Source organism: Canis lupus, chromosome 37, assembly GCF_048164855.1.
Source record: "Canis lupus baileyi chromosome 37, mCanLup2.hap1, whole genome shotgun sequence".
NCBI classification, from domain to species: domain Eukaryota; kingdom Metazoa; phylum Chordata; class Mammalia; order Carnivora; family Canidae; genus Canis; species Canis lupus.
The window spans coordinates 18,074,030-18,100,403 of NC_132874.1; the positions used below are offsets into that span (position 1 = coordinate 18,074,030).

General features: G+C 35.7%; 1 long non-coding RNA gene across 1 annotated transcript; it reads left to right on the forward strand.

Annotated features, from left to right (window-relative positions):
• The first annotated feature begins 760 nt into the window (after positions 1-760).
• LOC140626179 (uncharacterized) lies at positions 761-13,657 on the forward strand. Its single transcript, XR_012025377.1, has 3 exons — positions 761-968; positions 11,683-11,731; positions 13,549-13,657. It is a non-coding gene; the product is annotated as an uncharacterized lncRNA (long non-coding RNA).
• The last annotated feature ends 12,717 nt before the right edge of the window (positions 13,658-26,374 follow it).

A 26,374-nucleotide genomic window follows, 5' to 3' on the forward strand; every position in this document is an offset into this window, starting at 1 on the left:
AAAAAAAAAGCTGATTACATATTTTTAAAAATTCATAGATCTATTTGGGGAACTTGGTATTTTGATAAGAAATGAATGAAAAGGAAGATCTTGGATCTAAAACTCAAGTCAGATTGACTTCAGATAGAATCCAGTGTGACAAATATTAAATTAAATTATTTTGGGGACAGTGAAGAAGCATTTCATGAAGAAATGAACCACAGTTCAGCATTTTTGTGCCCCTGGTATATTTCAGGGTTCAATATTCAGCTCCTTAGAATTCCCACATCTTCCTTTCCTAAATATGAGCTATCTGTGCATTTTTATGTCATACAGTGAAAATAGAAACTCATAGCTTTCATTTTGTTTAGGTAAAATTTCCAACAAGATGAGGTATCATTACACTCCACCCTTTGAACATGGACACAAACATCTAAAGACAGACCATTATGTCTTTGAATGTGGGGATTCTGGTTTACTCCCTTGTTTCCTAGCACTTACCACTTGGCACAGAGCAAATGATTAGCAAAAATGTACTGCATACATAAAAACAAAGTACTTGATATGGAGTTTCTTTAAGGTAGAGCAAGAATTGAACATTGACAAAATACTGAAATAGCTCTACTTCACTCAGGTTTCACGGGTGCCAAGCACTTTACCCACTTTACCTTTAATCTTTAACATTATTCTGTTGGGCATTATTATTTGCATTTACAGACAGGGCATTTCCGAGGAGTAAATGGTCCACTGTGATGCAACAAGTAACCTGTGGCCTGGCTCTCAACCCCAGCATGCTCCGCAACACAACTCCCTGCTCTTTCCTTTCCGCCACACTTTCTCTCTTTTCTGCTCTAACTACATGCCATGTGACTTACATATGACTTTATGCATACTATTATGAAAAGGCATAGAAAAGAATGTGTTTCTGCTTCACAGCTGGCTTATATCTTCCAACCAGATCTCCAACTAGTAATCACTTTGTCTTGTGGGTAAGTTATTTTGTTTTGGTTTACCAAAATATTTTTCTGTCAGAGGGAAAGTCTCCCTGAGAGGGTATACATACATCAGCACAAAGGAATCAAATAAAAGGGATATTAAGTTTTCTCAGTAGCCTGTGAGCTAGCCACGGAAATAATAGAGGGATGAGGTAGACCAGGAGAAAGAAAGGATACCTGTCATGGTCCTCCAATTAAAAAATTAAGTCTTCAAAACTTGAACTCTTGAGCCAGAGATCCAATCAGTGGAGGGCAGTGAACCAAAAAAATTGTCTGTGTCCTCAAGTAAGACCCCTGTGCAGTCTGGGCTCCTTCCTTTGATTGATGTGTTGGTGAAGGAGGCCATGTAGTGACCAGACCCTCTGATTATGGCATGCTGGTGTAGGACTCCCTCTGCCCCACATTTCAATTACTTGTGTCAGGAGAAGTTGAAGAATCAAGTTAAGTCCCCCAGGATCACTCAAAAAACAAGATATGAAAAGTAGCACCCCTGGTTTGACCAGGGTTCAGTTTTTGTCCAGAATGTTCTTACAATCTTCATCATCAGAGGTAGGGCCTGATCCTTACTGGTTGTACATTCTCCCCAAAATTAATTTATCATGTCATGTCACTTTGACTCATTCACTCTAAAGGTTGCCACTTGGGATTGCATTAACTCAAATTCTTCATTCATGGCATGGCAATAGGTGATTAACACCAGAACCTAACATTTGCCTTCTTAAAAATAGTACTTGCAAAACATAAACATTCTTGCTACTTGATCTTCTTTCTTCAGCTTCCAAGAGATGATCATAAATGAAATACGACTGATCCTCAACAATTCACTAAGCTTAAGTTTTATATTTATAGCCACTATGCATACACATGCATAACAAATGTCATATCTGCATTTGTCATAAATATGTAATTAAAACATTTCCCAAGCATTGTGCAAACTGTTCTATATAAATTATCACCACAAACCTAGGACGTGGCAATGGAAAAAAACCCGAGGCTCAGAGAGACAAATGTGCCCAACCAACATTGTATGGCTATTTAAACAAACTTTATAAATATACATAACTAAATAGATTGCTTCCAAGTCCATTGAGACTAATTCTATCTTCTGAAGTAGCAAAACCTTATTATTTGAACCACTCTTTTCGTCCTTATCATATATTGATCATTGTTTGTGTCTAGTCATATCTTCAAATGTCTGCTCTATAAAGCTAAAGAATCTAATGAGAGCAATGAACACTTTTCCCAGAAAAAATCAATATGTCTGTCATCATTGTTACCATGACTTTGGGGAGTTGGAAGGCCTTCCATAGCCTGCCTATAGGCTTGAAGATCCATGTACCCCACAGAGCCATGAGCTCCCAGCTCAGAACACCTCCCATGTTCTCTTCACCTCCTTCCTGTCTTCCACAGAACTGTGCCTTGCACACCTCTGGGTCTCAAGAAATACACTGACTGCAAAAGATAAAGACCCTTGCTATGAACTTTGCAGTCTAGAAGGCTATAAATGTGGTTTACCAGAGAGCTTTTTTTTCCTTTTTATTATCATATGCTTGAACACATGAAACCCAGGAAAGAGATAACAGTAACTTGTTCTCTAAGCCTTGACTTTGGTGAGCACCATGGGAACACACTTCTTCATTGGACTAATTTTGTCTTATATTAAAGGCACTCATGGCCCTAGAAGATCTGGATATGTCTATGGCAATTGTTTCACATTGGAGATATTTAGGGAGGTGTTAAAGTGGACATTAACACACTCTGAGGAAAGAAAAGATTCTTCTTTATTGAACAGTCTTATCATGTAAAATGAAATTGGCAGACCAAAAGTTGAGACCATTCAATATATGTTCCTTTGGAAAAAGCTAAAATTCAATTGAAAGATTTTAATCTTAGTATGAAGTTCACATATCATTATTCTGTATTTCCTTCTAAAAACACATTAAGTCTGAACACTCCTTTTATTGTGGGATCTATAGTAGAAATAACTTGAATCCAGTCCTCTTCTCCATCCTTTCTTTATGCCTAATTCTGAACTTTATCATCTTTTGCCTAAGTTCTTAGAACCACTTCCTGTCACAGAATCCCCTGACCAAGCTGGTAGGTGTAGACTAACACTAGCTTTCTTTCTAATAATTAAATCTACTTGTGTCATTTGCTTACTTAAAAACCTTTCATGGATCCTATTGCTTCATTAGACCACATTTCTTATTTTAGCTCCAAAGGCCCATCCACCATACTTTTGGCCCTGTGTTCCTTTGCTAACTCCATCGAAACTCTTGTCCCTTTCCATTGAGCCACAAATTTTAAATTCCAGTTTCACTGAAGTTTGTTTGAATAATTGAATACTTTTTTGAATAATCGGTGAATAATATAATGGAGTGAATCTGAGCACAAGGTTTTGCTCTATTACTAATCATGTGTAAATTGGAAGTAAATAGATTTTAGTGGAAAGTGTCAGACACTTATAACTAGTGCTTTAATGAATTATAATTGATATACCATATTATGTTAATTTCAGGTATACAATTCAGGGATATAATATTTTTATACATTATAAAATCCTCACCTCAATAATTCTAGGTACCTGTCACTATATAAAATTATTCAAATATTATTGACTTTATTCCCCGTGCCTATATGCCATCCCTGTGCCTTATTTATTTTATAACTGGAAGCTTTTATCTCTTAATCTCCTTCACTTATTTTACCCATCCACACCCACCTGCCCTTTGGTAAACATTAGATTGTTTTCTGTATCATCAGTCTGTTTCATTTTTTTTCATCTGTTCTATTTTTTAGATTCCACATATAAGTGAATAATATGATATTTATCTTTCTCTATTATATTTATTTCACTTAACATATAATATTTTACAACCATCCATGTTGACACAGATGGCAAGATTTCATTCTTTATTATAATTAATATCCCATTGTAGGTATATGGAGTTCCAATACTATGTTGAATAAAAATGGCAATAGTGGGCATCCTTATCTTAGTCCTTTTTTTTTAAGATTTTATTTATTTATTCATGAGAAAGAGAGAGAGAGAGGCAGAGACACAGGCAGAGGGAGAAGCAGGCTCCATGCAGGGAGCCTGACATGGGACTCGATCCTGGGTCTCCAGGATCACGCCCTGGGCTGAAGGCAGCACTAAACTGCTGAGCCACCCGGGCTGCCCCTCTTATTCCTAATCCTAGAGGAAAAGCTGTCAGCTTTTCACCATTAAGTATAATGTTAGTTGTAGGTTTGTCATAGATGGCCTTTATTATGTTGAAATGTGTTCCCTCTGTTCATTTTTTTTGAGAGTTTTTATTATAAACAGATATTGAATTTTGTCAAGTGCTTTTTCTGCCTCTATTAAAATGATCATAGGAATTTTATCCTTCATTTTATTAAGGGTGTATCATATTAATTGATTTGTGATGTCAAATCATCTCTGAATCCCTGGAATGGATTCTACGTGGTCAGGGTATATGATTCTTTTAATGTGTTGTTGGATTTGGTTTGCTAGTATTTTGTTGAAGGTTTTTACAGCTCTGTGTATTAGAGACATTGGCCTGGAATCTTCTTTTTCTGTAGTGTCTCTGTCTGATATTGGTATCAGAGTGCTGCTGACCTCATAAAATAAGTTCAGAAATGTTCTTCTCTCATCTTCAATTTTTTGGGATAATTTGAGGAGGGTAGATATTAACTCCCCTTTAAATGTGTGGTAAAATTAATCTCTGAAGCCACCTGAAAAGTGGACTTTTGTTTCCTGGGACTGTTTTGATTACTGATTCAATTTCATCACTAATAATTGGTTTATTGAGATTTTCTAATTCTTCATAATTTAAGTCTTGGAAGATTATATGCTTCTATGAAATTATCCCTTTCTTTTAGATTGTCTAATTTTTTGGCAGGTAATTGGTTATAGTAGCCTCTTATAATCCTTCATAATTCTGTAATATTGGCTATAATGTCTCTTCCTTGCTTTTTGACTTTATTTGGGCCATCTCTCATTTTTTTTTCTGATTAGTTTGGCTAACAGTTTGCTGATTTTGTTTCTCTTTTCAAAGAATCAGCTCATTGGTCTTTTATACTTTTTCAGTATCTATTTATTTCCACTCTGATCTTTATTATTTCCCACCTTCTAACTTTGGACTTTGTTTGTTCTTGTTTTTCTAGTTCCCTTAGATATAAGGTTAAATTATTTATTTGAGGTTTTTCTTCTTTCCTGAGGTGAGCCTGTATTGCAATGAACTTCTGGTTAGGACTATTTTTGCTGCATCCCAAAGATTCTGGAATGTTGTATTTCCATTTTAATTTATCTGAAAATTTTTTTATTTCTTCTTTGCTTTTTGTTTTGTTGACCTATTGACTGTTTAATAATGTAGTATTGTCCCCACCTTTTTGTGGGATTTTTTTTTCAGTTTTTTTCTTGTACTTGATTTTTATTTTCCTACCATTGTGGTTGAAAAGGTATATTCCAATCTTCCTGAATTTCTTGAAACTCATTTTGTGGACTGAGAGGTGTTCTACTCTGGAGAATGTTCCATGTGTACCTGAAAAAAAATGTACATTCTGCTGTTTGAGGATGGAATGTTCTGTATATATTACATCCTTCTGGTCTAATATGTTGTTTAAGGCCAATATTTCCTTTTTTATTTTATATTTGGATAATGTATTCATTGATATAAGTGGACTATTAAAGTTCCTTACTATTATTGCTGTCTAATTCTCCCTTTATTTCTGTTAATATTTGCTTTATATATTTAGATGCTCCTATGCTGGGTGCATAACTGTTTACAAATATGATATCCTTTTGTTGGATTGACCTCTTTACTATCATGTAATGTCCTCCTTTACTTTTATTATGGTTTTTGTTTTGAAAGACTTCTCAGGACTATCAGAAATACTCAGCAAAAGTCAGAACCCTGGACTCAAGGTAAAACTTCTTGGAATAAACATAAATGTATTAGGTCAGAACTAAGGGCAAAAAGAATAGATAATTCATATACAAATAGTGGAGGGCACCATACAGATAACAGAAAACCCTAGAAACTTGGCTATATAGAGAAAGAATATTTTTTAAGACTGTGCACCAACAAGAAGATGCAAAAGAAGAGAGGGGTACAAAAGAAGAGCCCATACTAGAAAATCTGGCTTAACCTACTTCTACCTTGTACACAGAAATCTCCTCTTTAAAGTATAGAAATCCCCATTTCACTTCAATATGAGTAACAGAAAAGAATTGTGACGACTCCCATATTAAATAAATATGTAAAATAAATAACGTTAAATAAATATAAAAATGCATAGGAAGAAAAAATAAATATATAATATGAAAAGTCACCAGAAAAACATGTCCATAAAGCAGAGTTTTCCTATTTTATACATTATGTTACATATTTTTATATTAGCATAACCCAATTTTTCAAAGAAAATAAAAGAGAATTAATTAAATGGCAAAGCCATTAAAGAACAAAATAATTTACAATCAAGAAAACTCAGAAATGTGACAGCTAGAAAACAAGAAAATGAGAACTGGGAACAGAAAGACCACATAAAAGAATTAGAAATAAAAGTTATATGTTTAGAAATGAAAACTCGGGCAGCCCGGCTGGCTCAGTGGTTTAGCACCGCCTTCCGCCCAGGGCATGATCCTGGAGACCCAGGATCGAGTCCCACATCAGGCTCCCTGCATGAAGCCTGCTTCTCCCTATGCCTGTGTCTCTGCCTCTCTCTCCCTCTCTCTCTCTCTGTCTCTCAAGAATAAATAAATAAAATCTCAAAAAAAAAAAGAAAACTAAATTGTAAGTAATATAAGAGTAAATAGCCAACTCAGAAAGGAATTGTTAGGAAAATAAAAGATAGAAAAAAAAAATAAAAGAACTTAAAAAAACTAAATATGGGGATTAAAAATAATTTGAAAAAAAAATAATTTGAGAGATAGACATAGGACAAAGAAGATCTAGCATGAGTATAATTGGAAGTCCCGATGAAGAAAATAAAAATCATGGAGTGAGCAAACACTAAAAACTATAATCCAAGAAAACTTTCTTATTTATACAAAATTTAAATCCATATATTGAAATTAACATGCACCTGGAATTGATGTATGATAGTCATATCTCAATACAAAATAAGAAACTAGATATTTTTATCAAATTAGGAAAGATTATTTAGTGATAACCATAGTTGATAGAATATACTCTATTTAACTTTAAATTTCTCAAAAATTCTAGAAAATAGTTTGCCTATGTGAGCCCAGCACCATAAAATTTAAATAAGTAATTACCTGGTCACCATCTGTCTTAACAGATAGTCATGTCTGTCACTGTGATAATAAGAGCAAATCATGCTGATCTGAAGATACATGTTGGCAGTTATCTATATCTTTGATTAATAAAAGTTGCAGTCCAAAAATCATTACTTACATTATAAATAACGACGGAGGAGGGATAAAAGATAATCAAAGTTTTGTCATAGAAAATGATGAGAACCAATCACCTTGGGCAGTTCATTCAATGTATAAATAAGAAAATGGAATTTAAGGAAGATAAGTAATTTGCCCAAGATAAAACAGCCAGACTGCACCAGGCTTCAAATACAAGTTTAATCTCTTAGTTTGTAGATCCACATTTTATTCTACTATATCATGCATAAAATTAAACTTACTCATTTTATTTAGGACTAAATATCATAATGTGGTAAATTGGAAATCATAGTTCTTAAAGGTCCTTATGTATAAACAGTGGAACACATTAATGCAAAAGACAACTTTAAAAATAATAATTAAGGTAGTAAAGTACACTATAATGTTATAGGTTTATCAAAATCTGCATGTTGTCTTCCTGGGCTCAGTTAGGTATGGCCAAGTGCCTTATTTCAAGCCAATGCAATGTAACCGAAATAATCTGTACTTCTCAGCTGGGCTATAAAAACTTCCTATAAACTACACTCTTAAGAAGGAAGAATATGTTCTTGGAGCTGATGAGACCTTTTCTTGCTTTTGATTCTTAATATAAATGTAGATAATGAAAGAGAAAAAATGGAAAAAAAAAAACCTCCCATAAACAAATCTCTATTCTCTCTTCCCTGCTATCTAGATGTCAGTGCCTGGAAAATTATATATTTAAAACAACAGAGTGTTGCTAGTGTGGACTGCTAGATCAATTTATAAAACATAACCCTCACCCCATCTAACTATTGGGTTTTACATCAGCAAAAACCAAAAATCTTGCCAGATTAAGTCAGTTATATTTCAAGGTTTACCTGCTACTGTAATGACTGTTATTTTAGAAATTTCCATCAGAGTGGGCAGTAATAAAAAACATAAAATCTGTGTTACTGGCAGAAGAAAACTAGGAAACTAATATCAAGGCTGGAAATATGAATTGTCAAGTTAAGCAGCGGGAAAATTCTCAGTTACAATGATGTGATGGTATTTGGAGAGGCAAACCACACACCTTCCTAGCCTGTGGCTCTAGCAAAAGAGACTGGAAAACAGAATTATATTAGCATGCATTAGCTATTAGTAGCTTTATTTGGTAAGCTATTAGAAAAAGAAATGACCACAGAAAAGACTTGCAACTAATTCAGCCATTTAATAAATAAATGGCAGTCTTTGTATATTAAAGATTAAAGTAGGGGTGCCTAACTGGCTCAGCTGGCAGGGCACGCTCAGGGTCCTGAGTTCAAGTCCCACACTGGCCATACAGCCACTTAAAAAATAAATAAAAAAAAAACAAATAAAAGATTAAAGTAAAGCATTAAATCTTTTACAAATATATATAAAAGGAATGAATAGGATATATACATATATACGTGTGTGTGTGTGTATATATACATATATATATATTTTATATTTGACTGTACACATAAAAATGAAAAGGAATAAGGATGCATCCAAAAATGTTAAACTTTGAAAAGCTGGAAATACTTACTTAGGGAATAAGATTTTTGTTAATTGAGTCAGTAAAGAGCTGAAAATACAACTACATGACAAAGTTTAGATTGAGCCAGACCCTCAACCCCAGGCTGATGGCCCTAAGGTAGATGTCATTGACTTGGGGGGAAAAATAATGAAAAAAGAAATGAAATTAATCAGATATAAGATTGATGTCTAACAAAGAATTGTAGGTGTTGCTACTGGCACACTGAGCTAAGTGTAAGTAAAGAGATGAAAGTCTTAGTAATTTTAAAGGAAATCATATTGCCAAAACAACTAGGAGGGAAGACTCAAAAGTATTTGCCTGATTAGGTTTCTCTTTATCTGTTTATTAATTTATTGATGTGGCCTTTTAAAAACAAATAAGCCTTCCCTGAAATTCTTTGAAATTTAGGAGGTACTGTTTATTTATACATTCACCTATTTGACAAAATGTTGATAAACAGTTTTGAATCTCTTGTCAACCAAATATGTATCACATATATTTTACTGTAAATCTATGTAAATGATGTTTATTTGTGAATTTGTATCTTCATTACTTTCTTCCTTTGATCGCCCCCACCTTCAAGGCATAAACGTTGTAAGACATAAAGAGAATATTCATGATTGGACTAGTAGCTTCTCTTGGTGAGGTTTTTAGTTTAAGCCTAGATATAGGCTCCTCTCCTTCTCTGAATGCTCATTTCTGATGAAATAGCAAAAACAGAAAATAGACTTTTATTTATTTATTTTTAAGACTTTTAAAAATGTATTTATTCATGAGAGACACAGAGAGAAAGAGGCAGAGACACAGGCAGAGGGAGAAGCAGGCTCCCTGCAGGGAGCCCAATGCAGAACTCCATCCCAGGAGGCCGGGATCGCAACCTGAGCCAAAGGCAGATGCTCAACCGCTGAGCCACCCAGGTGCTCCCTTTTTTTATTTTTTAAAAGCCTTTGGCTGAGCATTAAAACAACTCTTAAGCCACCAAACTCAGAGAGGAAGTATGCAGCAAAATACTCTAGAGCCCTCAACACCCACTACAAATGTGGCCATGCTATATAACAGACCAGCAAGAACTTCCCAGAGAGCAGAACCAGAGGCCACAGAGAACAAGGAAGTTCCTCTCTGAGAGCAAAATTGAGTTGTAATCAAGGAACATCCCTCACTGCCAGGACTTCATAACAGCTGTCCAAAAGGATTTCATCATTACCGTGGACCAGTGATTACTGTGTATAATGCAATTTTCCATTTTCTGAATGGGGTATTTATTACAGTCATCCTGTCTCTCTTCTACCATGCATGTTGGCTAATGTGGGGGAGATAGAGAACTTGCAGCTAATTCAGCCATCTACTAAATAATTGGCAATCTTTGCAGATTAAAAGATTAAAGCAAAGCATGAAATCTTTTTCCAAAAGACACATATATATAAAGTGGATTACTCTAAAATATATTTTATATTTAGCTCATTTTCCAACAGACAGTTGATAATTTTACTTTTTAATGCTCTAAATGATGTATAATGTCAGGAATTTCTAAGTCGGAAGACTCTGCAATATTTTCACATCATCTTTAGTGAAAGGCTTTCTAATCAAGGTCTTCATTATACTACTCTTGGCTACTTTGCTTGTCTTTGCCTCTATCACCTTTACCTACCAGCAATATCTGCCCAAAGACTTCCTGATACCCTTTCAGGCCCCACAGTACAGTATAGGTAAAAAGGAGCTTGTAGCTAAGGAAATAGTCCACAGCCTTAGTCTATCTTCCCCCAGAAGTGGACCCTGAGACAAAGATTTAAGTCCTCAGAGTTTATGTGGAAGGAGACTGTAAGAAAAAGAAAGGAAGGAAAGGAAGGGAAGAAAGGCAATAAAAGGTGCTTTATCAAGCAAGTGGCCCTTGAGTGACTACAGTCTTACAGCCTTGGGAAACTGTGAGGTCCTCTAGAATGTACACCTCACTCCCATTCCATCCATGGATGAGGGAACTCCTCTGGGTCTGCTCCTTGGTGATGGTATTTCCCCAGCACTCAGAGGCTGTTACATGCCCAGGCAGAGCAAGCTCCATGGGCCAGAAAAGCCCTCAGGAAAAGAGAAGCAGTTGCCAGCAGCTGGAAGTCAAGCCAAATTAGTACAAAACCGGTGAGGAGCAGGGTGATGGTAATCTCATCTATACTAAGGAAAAGTTCTCTTGTTATGAGTTGTTTTGGAAGCTGGACGTTGAGTCTATTTTAGATATACAGCCTGATGCTAGTTTGCTAATGATCTGGTGAGAGTAGTGAGAAACTACTCTCCATTTTATCTGAACCCTGAAAGGCAAAGACTTCTGGGAATAAGTCCTAGATAGAAGGTTAAAAGATGATATTTTCTGAATACCACCAGGAATGCTGATGGGAAAGCCATTTCAGATATTTTAAGCTAAGCTACTTCTAATTACATGTTCTTCCCCTGGCAGATTCCATAGTAAATAGAACAAATGTTGAACATTAAGCCTGAGTGAGAAGACTTTAGGATTATAAACCACCAAAGTTGGGGAGTTTTTCATTCCTACAGCATAACTGGAAAAGATATCTTCCATTTGCCTCTTGAGCTAAACTCTCCTCCCTCCTCTGCTATAGGAAGCCAGCCTGTAAACAGTATACCAATGAGCTGTCTTGCCCTCTGGCTTCTGTTTGAGTTCAACCACAAGTGACCTGGCAGGAGATTAGAAAGAGAGAGAGAGGAGAAAGGCAACAGAGTATTTATAATCCTCTAACTCTCTCTCTGTGGGGTCACTTTGATTTGCTGGTTTTCCCCCATAGAGATCATGGCTCCTCACAAGGTGATGACTCCACAAGACTCTCCTTCCAGGTAAATAAATCCCCTCTTCAGGCCTATGGGTGGAAATAGGCTCTGCATGAATAGTGTTGGGGTACCTCTTCTTGATAGTTCTATATCCCACCTACATCTTCATAAATAACTCCTTTATTAAATATTCCTTGAATTATTCTTTGGAATGAATCATCTTTTTCCTACTGGGACACTGACTGATACATTATTCTAGCCTATACCATCTGGTTTCGTTTTTCTGTAATAAAACATCACATCGTTAACATGGCATTCTTCCTGAACCACTGTGGTTTCCACTACGTTCAACCTTGCCAAAATCAAGGAAGAGTCTGGGAGATCTAAATTCCACTGTCATCTCAACATTATTTACACAATAGAACTCTTTCCCCAGACAATGATGTCTTTATGTCTGAGAGAGCAATAGTACCATCCAAATTACGTATCTGTTGCTCCACTGACCAACCTCAATCTATTTTTTAAATGCAGTATGAATTCTTTAGTACTTCAGGGAAGTTTTCTAATGTTAAGATCTTTGCTATTATTTCTTCTTCATCACATTACCTCCCTTAATCTACCCTGGGGTTAAGTTTGGTTTTGCTGAATGTGTTGAAAGGACCATCTCCATAAAAATAATATTTATTGAGAATTGATTAGTAATTCCAAATACCGGTCTTAGCAAGAGGTAAGGACTGACATGCTTCAAGTATGTTATAAATTAATTCATTAAGTCAAGGTAAGAGGTGAACGGATTAATTATCTACTCAGAACCAGGAAAAACTTGTTTAACCTCACACTTCAGTGTTCAACAGCATCACCTAAGGAAAATTATGAAGAGATCTCAGATATATGCATTACAATCTTGAGAATACAGAGAAACTAGTAAATTAGAGATTATCATCTATGGAATGTGTTCAAAAGTACCATTTAACAAGCCTAAATTTAAAATTATTATAAGTGAAAGTAATTTTGCCATTATAGGTAATTTAGGTTTTATGTAAATTAGACTTACCAAATCATCTTATAGAATTCCAATCCAAGTTTCTTAGGGACAAATAGACATTTTTCTCCTACTGAAAATTACTATTTTTTCCCTTCTGAGCATTGCTTCTTTATCCTTGAATCTTAATATTTATATAGTGTTCCACAACTTAAAATCCTTTTCACATATAGTGGTAGTTCATCTAATAGTCCTTTGAGAATCTGATAACAATTATGAGCACTCTGTCTAGGACTGTGTACATGGGCCTATATACATGTACTACTGCATTGCAATAGTGGAGGGTTCACTGATTTCCTAAAATCTATCCAATGCTGAATAATTCTGGCAATTTATAGGTTAATCTTCACTACACTTCTATGAGGTAGGTTGTGTTAGTCCCATTTTTCAAATGAGAAGATTAAGCCACAAGGAAGTCAAATGATTTGTTCAAGTGAGGCAGCAGAATTTGGTGTTAAACTCAAACCTAGCACTATGTCCAATGTGCTGTCCTTTGTCCCATGACTACCTCCTACTCCTGTTAGTGTGGATCAGCACCTATATTCCACTATAAGGCATTTTATATTAATAGGGTAGAATCAATTTTTATTGAATGAGAATTCCAGGATAGCTAAAATTTTCTGAACAAATGGGGTGACAAAAATCCCATCTGATCTTCAAATCATAGCCCCATTTTGATTTTAGATTCAGTTGAATCTCTCCTCTATAAAATTCATTCACTCAGAAAACATTTCCACTTTACCCCACAGTGTTGTAGAAAGTTAAAAGCTAATGTATGTGCCTCAAACATAAATGTGGCTCTTATTTCAACAGTTTTTCCTTTCCTCTGTTTCTCTTTCAGCATTCATGCCCAACCTACCATCTCAGATTCTGGACCTACTGCCTTGACCTGTTGATATCTAAGTCTTGGTGTGGGGAAGAGAATAATAAAGACAACTGAGTACTCATAACATGACCTGGTTCTAATGCATTTTGCCACTTATCACTTACTTTAAGTAAATCACTTATACTCTCTAAGTAATAATTTCCCCATCTGGAAATGAAGATGATATGGTCCATATCTATGTCTTAGGTTATAGAAAGTATCCGACAAGATATATTGCCTAAGAAAGTGCTTCAGAAATGCTTAAAGGAACATACACATTTAGGTTTCTATGATTAGAATCAGCAAAGATGCCCCCATCAGGAAAACCAGCATTACACTTTTTTAAAAGTAAGAATAGTGAGATTACACATCCAGAAAATTATTGCTCGTTGCAAATGTCCAGCCATCACTGTTATGTCCCACATGCTGGTGCTGCTTTATTACATGATACTGACCACATTGAGCTGACTCATCCAGTCAGCTTTGTGGAAGAGCTGATGTCCTGGTTCTCAAACTGAACATAAACCAACAGATGAGTCACTTAATAAACTCAGTGACCTTGCATTGTGCAGTGATCTACCTAGTGAAATTGTATGGTGGCTTTACTGTCTGGTATTAAATTACTATTTCATTATAAATAACACCAACCTAATAGTCTTTAAAAAGTAACCTTCAGTAACCTCTTTAAATAAAGAAGGGTCAATTATTTCTCAATATATATGGGATTTTTGAAGATATTGTTGTATAACTTGTTTGGTAGATTTTTCATTTTTTTTTAATGTAAGAGGGCTTATTTTACCAACTTTCTTGCATTCTAATGGTTGAGTGAACAACACTGTAGTATATCTTTCAACACATAGCTTAAGACCTTCTGCAAATGAAGTCAGTAGAATTATATCACTTGAGTACAAAACGTGCAAGGCAAATATAAACTATGAGCAAAAATCAAATGGAGTCAGAGAAGACCTGTCAGCAACTGTTCTCCAGGATTGTAAAACCCAGCTGGGAAAACTGGCTCAGAATAAGCTGACAAAATAATGAAATTCCTAGTATTTTACAGATCCTTTTAAAGAAGAGATTAAGCTCAAATGCAATTCCTCACAAAGGCCAGGTTTATGATGACTTGATGCCTAACCTATGACTCTAAAGCAAATAATTACTGCAGTCATTTCAGTGACTTTTTAAAACATTTCATGGTTAGGTTCTCTTAGGTTGCAAATCTGTAGCAATTAAAATGTCTATGGATGAAAAAAATGAAGGATAGTAATCTTAGACCTCAAACATGTATACAATTTTTTTTTTACTTTATATTTTCTTTAGCAAATAATTTCTATCCTCTGAGCCCCCGCTCAGTCCCATGGTCAAATTCAAGATTAATCAGTAAGTGCAGCATTTTCGAAGACAAGCCTGAAGGTTTTTCTCTACTCACTCATTATCCCAGGGGGGGTATCTCAGTTTCAGGGGATCTAATTAGTACTAGAGCATCAGTGGAGATGGGAGGATGTCTGACTCTCAACCATCACTTTGTCACCAAGATCAGATATTAAGACATTGACACTTTATCTTATTTCTCACCGTTGGTATCTAACTATATTGCAATGTGCCCATTCCCACCAGATCTTAGATCATTGCTCCATGCAAGTCATTTTCCATCCCTCAAAGTCTCTGCTAAGAGCCTCCTTCAGGTTGGTCAGCTGTCTCTCTCTCCTTTAGCTGTGTGGCCCTGAAAAGAGGGGCAGAAAGAATGTCATGTAGAATGCATTATATTGGTGTATAGAGTTTAGAAATGATTTTTACTAAAAAAGAAAAAAGATGATTTTTACTCTACAGGGGTTTGCAGTCCAAAGAAAGCATTAGCTTAATATTTTTCAGTTTTTCTTATAGTGACCATATCAGGTTTTACCTGTGGGAGTATGGGCTTTGGATTCAAATGACCTGGATCAAATCCAAGCTCTACCACATGGAAGAGTTTCTATTTTTACTTTGGATATCAATACAACAGTTGAATAATACAACAGTTGAATAATAGCTCCCTTGTAGGGTTATTGCACAGACTATAGGATAATAGATATAAAAATAATTAAAAATTGTCTGGTGTACAATAACCTCTAAACAAATTATACCCATTGTCATTATATCTCCTTCTCTCCATTCCCTCCTTCACCTCCTCCCACTCATAGAAATGTGCTCATTTCGACACCTCCAGTGAAAAACCAGGAGAGTTAACATTGAGTTAAATAAGTGGTACACCACATTTGTCAAGAGAAGACATTTTTACACAATCCCATGTGTTGTTCACAATCCTGTCACATTTGCCTATGGGTGTGCTACATTCCTTATTGCCCTGCAAAATAATTCTCCAAATGTCTAAAGGACATTCTTTCAATATGGACACAGAAGGCTGATATTTGGATCCAGCCATTAAAACCTATTTAATTTCATAACCACAAGCCAGAGTTGGATATTTTAAGTAAGAAAGGAGATCAGCATGAATTCTATCAGCTTTCAACAGTTTCCTTTCCTCAAAGTAACCAATTTTAAATCCAAAGTACTAGTTCTTCCTATGTATTATAATGAAAAAGCTCCAAAGACTAAACCAATCCCAAATCACCTCATGGGTAACTAGCCCAGTAAGTTAATTACAGGATTCTTTGTTGCCTTTTTTTTTTTTTTTTTTTATTGTGGGTAAGAGTTCTTGATGCAATATTTTTGGTTAATTGAAGATTTTCTTTAAAACTATGCAAGACAGCCAGCAAATAGTGCATTTATGTATGTAATAGAAATGGTTGTAATATATCATTAAGGCACTCCAGGGCATGTTTTATTGGTTCATTAATACAGTACATGCCTTAGGTGTATTCAACCACTCGGGGCCTATATTAATGGACCAATAAAATATACCCGGGAGTGCCTTAATGCCACCATAATATGGCTAAGTTTAAATTAATTTTTTCAGGCTTATCTTTTTAAAAATCATTTTCCCTACTTGGGAAGATAGATTCCTTTAGAGGGGGAAAAAGTTCATGGTGATAGAATAAGAAGAAGCAGGATAATAAAAAAAAAATTTTGTCCCATCAATCTTCTAAAATGTTCCATCCTTTCAGATAGTTCCATTTCTAATCTTCTACATTCTACTTCCAGTGTCTTCCCACATCGTCCATGGAAATCAATAATCTTATGTCTAGGAGCAGGAATATAAGAACTATTTATTCTTGGAAATGCAGATCAATGCACCAGCAAATGTCATGTCTAGCTATAAAAGCCAATCGCCTTGCAGCACACTATCTGATTGGGACAAATATTTACCCAGATTTAAGGACCAGCTTTCCATCTAGCTCCTATCTCCTTGTGTAATCAAGGAGTCATGCTTCCCTCCAAAAAAGAAAATGGTCTTCCCAAACCTCTCACATGATACTTTTCTTTCAGCTTTACAGAAGTTCTTGAATTCCACCTTGGTCCATAGATGAATCTTCCTGATAGCAGAAGTTTGGGGAAGAATGAAAAAAACATTGAATACAGCTGAATTAAAATCTTGATCTTACCCACCTACTTGTTCTGATACTGATATGAAAGCTTCCAGTTCCTCCTCAGCAAAATGTGTATAATAATATCTATCTCATAGGAATAGCGTGAATGTTAAATAATTCATGTAAAACACTTGGTGTAATGCCTGGCACATAGGAACCACTGGACAACTGGCAGTTTCTGTTATTAACCTCTGAAATGCTACCGAAGAGATAGCAGTGAATGCAATAGTTGAACAGCATGAGCTTCCTGAAGAAACTCTGACAAATTGAGCATCCAGTATATGAAAAGCAGATCTCACTCCTTCCTTTCTTTTTCTTTTTCTTGTGACCAGTAAGGCACATGATCTTTAAAGGATACCTAAAAAACAAATGGAGTGTAATCCAGGGTTTACAAATGTCATAAATAAGCCCTACTATGTAGAGGTGGGGATGGAATAACAATACAATACAAAATAGATGGTACGTGCCCCCTAAGTTTTATTTCAATTTTGGACATAGTCAACCAAAGCTCTGGAAACAAGACTGGTCAGAAAAGGAGTCAGCCAGGCAGTAGGGCCATTTGCTTAGCGAAGAAGGAAGTAAATATTGAAACTGGCCATGATGGGTTCAGAGGGAGAAGTGGAAGCACTGCACCCTGGGGAAAGGGACCAAGGGAGGGATGACCACACTGGTAAGCTTTTGACAAACAACCTTCATGTGAGAGCACCCTTGTGGGGCACAAGCAGGGGATGCAACAGGGCTGGACTGTGGAAGGACTCTGGCTTCGGTGATGGAAAACTAATACAGGGATTTTGATCAGGGAACGTCCTGAAATAAAAACAGTAGTTTTAAAGATATGCTCACTACTGTGCTGTCTATGAACTGGAGTAGAGAGAAATGGCATTGGAGAGACCAGCTGAGACAATAGTATCCAATTCCATGGTTGAAGTCAGAGGGACCCGAATAAGGTGCTGAAAGGAAAAGGGAAGAATAATTGTGAATGCTAATTTTTTTGTGATAAGCATTTGATTGTGGTATGCAAGGGAGAGGAAAGAGTCAAAAAAAAAAAAAAAAAACCCAAGGGCTAAAGAAATGGGAGGATTGAATAACTATTTGCTCCATTCGATTTGCTTACATTCAATTTGTTTTGCTTGGAATAATTTTCCAAGATCTCTATGAGCCTCACATGTTCCTGAGTAAGAATAAAACAGAAATGAGGCCGAATAAATACTGTAGGAAATACAGTCAAAAAAGTACATCCCCCAACAAAGGTGGGTCAGTCAGGTGCATTAATTTTATGCCTAAAGAAAAACACACTCTATCAATTGTCACAGCCCGAAGTATGGCAAAGCTTGAACGCACCATTGAAATGTTTCTAGGCATCATGCCATGCTCCTCCATTTTGCCAAAATGATTCCCTTCCTCTGAACACTGTCTTCTCCTTTCCCTTTATGAAAATAATATCTACTCTTTGAGCCCAAATTTATTCAATAAATTTTCCCTGCCTACTCAAACACACATTGAGCTCTGCCCCCTTTTCTTGAACTTCTGGAACCCTTGTTGAATTAGCTGCTTAATTAACACTTAATTATGTCTCTCAAGGTGATTGTGCTATAAAATACAGTGTCCTCACTTATTAATTTAAGTAAAATATTAATTTGTTAGTTTGAAGTTACATATCACTATGAGCATTGACTGTAAATGTCATAGGAAAGGTGTCTTTTACTTTGTTTTATGTTTTTGCCCACATTGCACGAAAGGAAATGATCATAAATATCTGATGGTTTTTTGGGAAATTTATGCAATTATTTGAGCAGTTTAAGAAAATATATGCCTTATTTGTTCACATATCTGCCCCAACTCAAAGTGACAAGGCCAGGGCTATCCTATTGACAGCTCCCAGGGGTGTGCCCTGCATACAGCCATGGTGGAGTAAGCTGGGGCATGAGCGTAAGGAAGATCTGGCCCATCTGAGTTTATACAGAATAAGAAAACTCAGAACTTCAAGAGAAGCCAAAATCCATTAAGGAGAGCAATGAGTAAAAGCTAGAAAGAACAAAATCTGAATGTGGAAGCCAAAGAGCCGGAGGCAGATCAAAGCTGGGGTATATTGCCAAGAGTCAGAGCTGGAATTAGTGAGAAACCCAGTGATAGCGTATCAGTCCTAGTGTTGAAAATTTCAAGCAATTGCTTAAAAATAGCTTGGAGCATCTGAGGTTAGACTTAATCATATTGAGTAAAGGATATTTTTCTAATTTTTCTTGACACCTAAAATCTGTCTTCAAATTTATTTGTGTTATCCTTTGTATTTTTGGACACAACCCCAAAGACCGTTAATTGTTAACTTCAATAATTTGTGCCAAATTCATATTTCTAATATTTGGAGTTTCTATACATGTCTTATTCATAAGTTAAAATTTTTCGCTATCTATACAAATGTAAAAAAAAAAAAACTTTACATGTCACCTACAAACTTTGAAGCTGACAACATATTCTAGTGATCATTGCACAGGATTCATTCATAACTGAAAACAATCAGATAAGAGGTGGGGAATTTTATAGATTTCCAAGCACATGGCTCAAATTTAATTATCAAATAAGAATCTCCAAGTAAATTCCGGTTTTGCAAATAGCTATTCAAGACTATCTCATAGAACCTGAAAATTTCCCCCAATCATTAACTTAGGCTCAAAAAAGTGTATTTGACACAGATGGTCTTTTACACTACCATGGAAATAATTGTTCCAATCTTTCTGGAAGGCAATTTGGCAATTCATATGAAAAGCTTGCAAATGTCCTTATCCTTTGACAGAGAAATCCTGTTGAGCTGTTTGTGAATTTTTCCCAAAGAAACAGTTACAAATGTGTACAAATATGTCTCCACAATAATTTTCATCACCTCAGTGTTAATAATAGCTGGAACAACAAAAAAATTCAAAGGTATAAAATTAGAGCTTGATTAAGTAAACTATGAAAAATCCATACAATGAAACTAAATAGCACAAACAAAATCATTGTGGAAGAACATATAATAAATATAAATGACAGATTACAAAATAATAAGAAAAACAAGTTACAAACAATATATAACATCCAATTCTCTAAAAACAAAAGAGAAAGAGCAGGAGAGAACAAGTTAACTCAAACTATTAATATTTTTTATCTCTTGTTTTTAGAAGACAGTCGAGTTCCTTCATATGATGTAAAAGATGCCCTGTGATCTGATTCTGACTTGCTGGTCCAGCTTTGTCTGTACCACTTTCTCTTTTGCTCACCACTCTCAGGGCATTTGACCTTCTGGGAATATGCCAATGGCCCTCCAGCCTCAGAGCCTGGCCACTTGCAGTTCCTTCCATCTAGAATGTTCTTCCATTCAACACTCCCACAGTCTTACTCTGGCTCTACTCAGACCTCACAGCATACCACCCCTGGAATAGCTCCCCATTTTATGCATCCTAGGAGAAGCTTGGATTCTGTTTTCATAGCATTGGAGTCTGTTGGAATCATATTGTCCTTTTCATGACTATCTGTTTAATATTTGTTATCTCTAATATTCCACAAACTCAATAAAGGAACAAAATCTGTATTGTACATATCAGGCACTCAAATTGTTATGAAATGTATGTATGTATGATAAGTAGAGGGAATTATGAGCATTATTTACGTTGTCATTTTAAGTTTTTATAACAAGCATATATAACTTCTGCAATAAAAAAACCCAAAAGTCTAATCATAAAAAAATTCTACGTGAAATATTCTAAAATTAAAGAACATCAGGTTTGGAAATGTACTCGAATTATTCAGGTTATATCAACATCCCAATTTGCTCACTATATAAACTAGACCATGACTTTAAAATCAGGATTTTACATCAAACTTGTCATATATTTGAGACTTGAATTTTTGATATTTTTCACTGCAATCATTAGAAACTCTTCAGAGTAAGAACCTAAATACCAAGCAGGAAGTCTCTGTGTGGATGGTGAGAGGAATTTTGCCTTCAGTTAACCAACTACTTCTCAGTAAGTACTACAGTAGGAATTTCATGGGTCAGATAAAAAGATGAGATAGCTCTTAAATTGTGGAATGGTTCAGTGGTACGTGTGAACTGATAATATCTTTCCCTACTCTTTTCCTTTCAGCTTTGACCTATGTAATAAAGAATTTGGTCTCCACCATTCCACCACTCGGAATGTGAATTGCCCGCCTAGTCCACGATCCAGGCTTAGTTCATGATGATTCTTTTTTGATGAGAACAGATCCTTGTGTTTGTACTTGTTCTAGTTTAGTTTCTCCCCACCCCCCTCCCTTTACATTGCTTCTCTGTTTTTAAGCACATAAAATGTATTTCAACACTTAACAACACAAGAAGTATAATCAAGGACTACAAAATGTTCCAGCTAAGTTTCTCTTTTGAAGTGATAACCAAGCGTTGCTACACAGGCTGACTGCATGGTAGCTTAATAGGATGTTATAAAAACCCTTTTCAACATTAAACAGGAAAGTAAACCTGCCAGATTTACTTTAAAATACAAAATTAATTTCCTGCCACGATCTCATTGCCAAAATGATTTCTCGCAATGTTGAAGATTTGTAAGTGCAATCTCCACCTAAAAATTGAAAGTTAAGCGCTGTGTTCCTAATTAAGGCTCACGTTCTTATTTTCACGTGAGAAAAAATAACAAAGAAAAGACTTCCTCTTCAAGCGATCTGAATTGTTCAATACGTTTGCAAGATTCTTGATAATATTTTAAGACTGTTTTTCTTAACCTGGCAGAAAGCACTGTTTTGTAATGAAGGCATTTTAATAAAATCACATGTAACTGCATTATTATAAATGCCTCATCTTGACTTTCTTCAAAGTTATCCAAATTCAGTGTTTCTGGTGTAGCCACTTGAGTTCACATTAGATTTATCTCACCCTATAAAAGCACAATTCATTAAACAGACTAGTCTATTTAAACTAAGGCAATTTTATCACAGTCAATTCAATTATTTAACACTGCTTTTTTAACTCACTACTTAAAGCTTTCTTTTGACAAGTATGCCTTTAAATAAATGAGTTGTAATTTAAAGAATGAAAAAAGATCAAGTTCCCTTCCAATATATGCAATTAGCCTATAGGGAGATGTTTTTCTGATACAAAACTAAGTTTTCTTTGAAAGTAGAGCTGAATTTCAAGTAACAGAAGCCACCAAGGTTATTTTTTCTGCAGAAATAAACAAAAAAGAGCCTCCTATGTGCACTTAACTTTCCTTTTTTGTGTTGCTTGAATTTCACTTACGGAGGTAACTTCTTGTCCAAGCCTGCATAATTAAAGAATCAGATTGATCAGCTGAATAATTTATTCCAAAAATAATATAACCTGGAATATGTGGAATTGACTTTTTTATCCTACTAAATGGTTAATCTGGGGGATGCCTAGGTGGCTTAGTGGGTTAAGCAGCAGCCTTCAGCTGGGGTCATGATCCTGAGTCCCGGGGATGGACCCCCCATGTCTGGCTTCCTGCTCAGTGGGGAGTCTACTTCCCCTCTCCCTCTGTCCCTCCCTGCTGTGTTCTCCCTCTCTGGCTCGCTCTCTCCGTCTCTCTCAAATAAATAAAATCTTTTAAAAAAGGATAATCTGGTTGGTGACTTTATAAAGTAGTAATAAATAGCAGAATGAAAGTTTAATAACCACCTACTCTGGTGCTAACAAAAGCAACTTAAGCTGGTGTGCCAAGCTGTTTTCAAAAGTTTCCCTGTAAGATTTTTTTGTTTAAAATTATTGAAATTTGATTTCAGATTACAGATGTGAACTATAGATCACATGTACTGAATAAGAAATGTTGCCGTTATCGAAGAAAAATGAGAGTAGATATATTTAGGGCACAATGTACTCATCCAATAGTGCTTTCACAAAGGCAATGCCATTAATTTGTCCTGTGAGTTACCCTCGAAAAATAAGGTGAAAAGAGTCAAAGAAACATGGCATACGTTGTCTGCCGTTGTCCACAAGGAGTACTATGATTTTAACAGGTGATCCATGAGATGACTTCCATGACTTTTAGTCAGATTTCAAGTAGTGTTGCTACTAAATGGAAATACTCAAAATACATTATTGTTCCTAAAATATTTCAGGTAAAAGAAATTTTTGGAACTTGGCCTCTCATGTTTTTTGCTTCTATTTCTCCTTTCTCTTTCTCTTAAGAAATAGTTTTGGAGGCGCCTAGGTGGCTCAGTGGGTTAAGCAACTGACTCTTGATTTTGGCCAAGGTCATGATCTCAGAATCATGAGATTGAGCCCTGTGTTGGGCTCTGCTTTTAGGATGGAGTCTGCTTAAGATTCTCTCTCTCCTTCTCCCTCTGCCCCTTCCCCTGCTCCTGCTCTCTAGAGAGGAAAGAAGGAAGGAAGGGAGGAAGGAAGGAAGGAAGGAAGGAAGGAAGGAAGGAAGGAAGGAAGGAAGGAAGGAAGGGAGGGAAGGAGGGAGGGAGGGAGGGAGGGAGGAAGGAAGGAAGGAAGGAAGGAAGGAAGGAAGGAAGGAAGGAAAGGAAAGAAGGAAATAAAGAAAAAAAGAAATAGATTTGGATTACTTTCATTTTCCTGATACAACCACCATACTTTAATAAACAAGCCTGGATCAAATTGTTTCCTTTAGTATAGGCAAGTGAATCAATACTTTTTATCAAAAGGAATTAAACAATTGCCCAGAACGAGATCTTTCATTGCATTGGAATCACCTAGAAATTTAATGCTGCATGCTGGGATAAACCAAAATCATTCATCCATTCCATGAAAAAAAAAATATTGCTAAATTTAAGTATAGCTATGTATACCTCCTGGACTTCCTTTGTACTTTCTATATCCAAAAAAATGAAATATATAATTTTCAAAAAAGCATTGCAATATTTTCATAGAATGTAAGTGTCAATTGTAGTCAGTCATAGGTGATAAAACCTAAGAGCCAAGTTGGATAATATCCAGAATGCTTCATTTTGATGGTAATTCATGTGGATTAATTACCTACTTTAGGAGTGCAAGGGTAAGCCAAGCTATACCTGGAGGGAAATGAAAGAAGAGTCTAAATAAAAGTTTCAAACACTACACTACAGTTGTAGCGTGTGTGTTTATTTTAGAGAGTTCTTTTATTCTCGCCTTTCTCTTTCTCCAGTAGAGGTGCCTAGCATCCTCGTCAGGTCTGTCTCTGCCCTAAGCACATTCTTTAGCCCTTATATGCATCACCACTGAAAGATGGTGGCCATAAGTGAGGATATTCAAGTTCATGGCAGGATCCTTGTGCTGACAAAGCTGATGCCAGTAGATCAAGCAGCAGGTGAGCAGGCATGAAATATGCCTCCACTAAATGCAACCGAATTCTTTGCCCTCAAATCTATCATAAAGCACAACGTTGTATCTCTTTGAATAACCTCTAAATTCCATTTCTATAGCATTATTTTGCATTGACAATTGATGAGTTTTTCTTCTGTAATTAAATTCCTTCGGTAGCATGCACTTGACATATGGGATTTGTGGTTGTTATTGCTGCCTGCTTGATGTTGGGCTGAAGATCTATCATCAGCTCACACTAAGTGTTGGGAGTCATAGGATGAAAGAGGTTGGATCGAGATTAAGGGGATTTGGGCAGACAATAGAGACATTCCTATGCATCCAGAGGAGATACCTATGCCAGTGTTTGCCAGCACAACTCTACCTTACATTGTCAAGGAGGGACAAGAGGGACAATACGTTCCCATTCTCAAGAACTTGCTTACCATTGTGGGTTCTTATTCCTTATAATTGTCTGTTCTCACATTTTCTTTATCATCTTCTATGCTTTTAAAGTTTATAAATGGAAAAATAACTTAAAATAGGGTATTTGGTGGATTCAATCTGTAAGACATATAGACGCCTCTCATTACCTAAAAATTAAAAACAGGAAGAAGAGTACTTAACAAAATTTCCCTTAATATCTTCTCCTCACCATTATTCATCTTTCTTTTTTTGTTGTTTTCATTGGGGAAAAAAAAGGTTTTTATAGCCATAAATTAAACTTCTACTAGAATTTTAAGTATTTTAGATAGTTTATTGACTATCCATAACTATGTCAATAAATAATTCTTTAAAGAATTCCATGGCCAAATCACTTTGGAGATAATACATAAACTACCTTATTCTGCAGAAAATATATAAGAAGTCTTAAGAAATCTCAGAGGAAAAAAATCCTACTAACTTCATTTATCTCAATTTTTCCCATTTTATTTTACCACATTTTTATCATGGAATACTGACTGACATCTTGCAGAACTGGTATCCAAAACAATGAGCTTTAGGAAACACTAAACTATGTCATATTTTATACACCAGGAAATGGAGGCTTGGGAGATTTTCAAGATCTGTTAAAGTACTAAGTACTTTTTCTTCTCTTCTCCTATCATATATGAGTAGAAATATGACTCCCAAACCACTTATGTTTGCAAAATGTAGGCAATTTCTATTATTTTCAAAATGAAAGTATGGGAAATTATATGCCAGTTTCTAATGGGAAATTATATCCCAGTTTCTAATCTAATTTTTTCTATGAAAAACTATTAGAAAATTAGTTACTGGGATACCTGGGTGGCTTAGTCCATTAAGCGTCTGCCTTCAGCTCAGGTCATGATCTCCAGGTCGAGGGATTGAGCCCCCAAGAAGCCGCCGTGTCTGCTTCTTCCTCCCCCTGCTCATGTGTGCACTCTCACTCTCTCTCTCTACCCCTAAATAAATAAATAAAATATTTTTAAAAAGTAAAATTAGTTATCTATTCACCTCTTATTCACAAACAAGGATATGCATTTTTGCAATTATATGAGTCTCATAATTAAACAATGCATCCCAGTAAAAGACTTTTATCTTGAAGCAAGGGTTATTCTTTATAGAAGCTTTCAGTTCTTTGAGGTTCTTTGAACAGTCTGTCAAGAAAAGAAGTAATATGCTTTTTTTTATAAGTCAGCCTCCATATGATTCCATGTATCACAGTTCTAAATGACGGTACAGCAAAGATGTCTTACTAATAACTGGTTGGTAAATTTAATAGACATGAACCCCGACAGATATTATCCATAGGTATAGTTGCTGATTAGCATTTCAAAAAAATTGTACACTATCTATGGGTGGTATTTGGAGATTATGAATAAGAAGGGACTTTTTTTGATATTTGCTTGTTTTAACTTGAGGATTTTTGAAGAGTAGAGAGACTATGAAAAAGCAAGTGTTGGGTGTATGGTCCCAAAGGTAGTATTTACTATTGCTCTCTGGAACATGGTTATTCTTCTAAGAT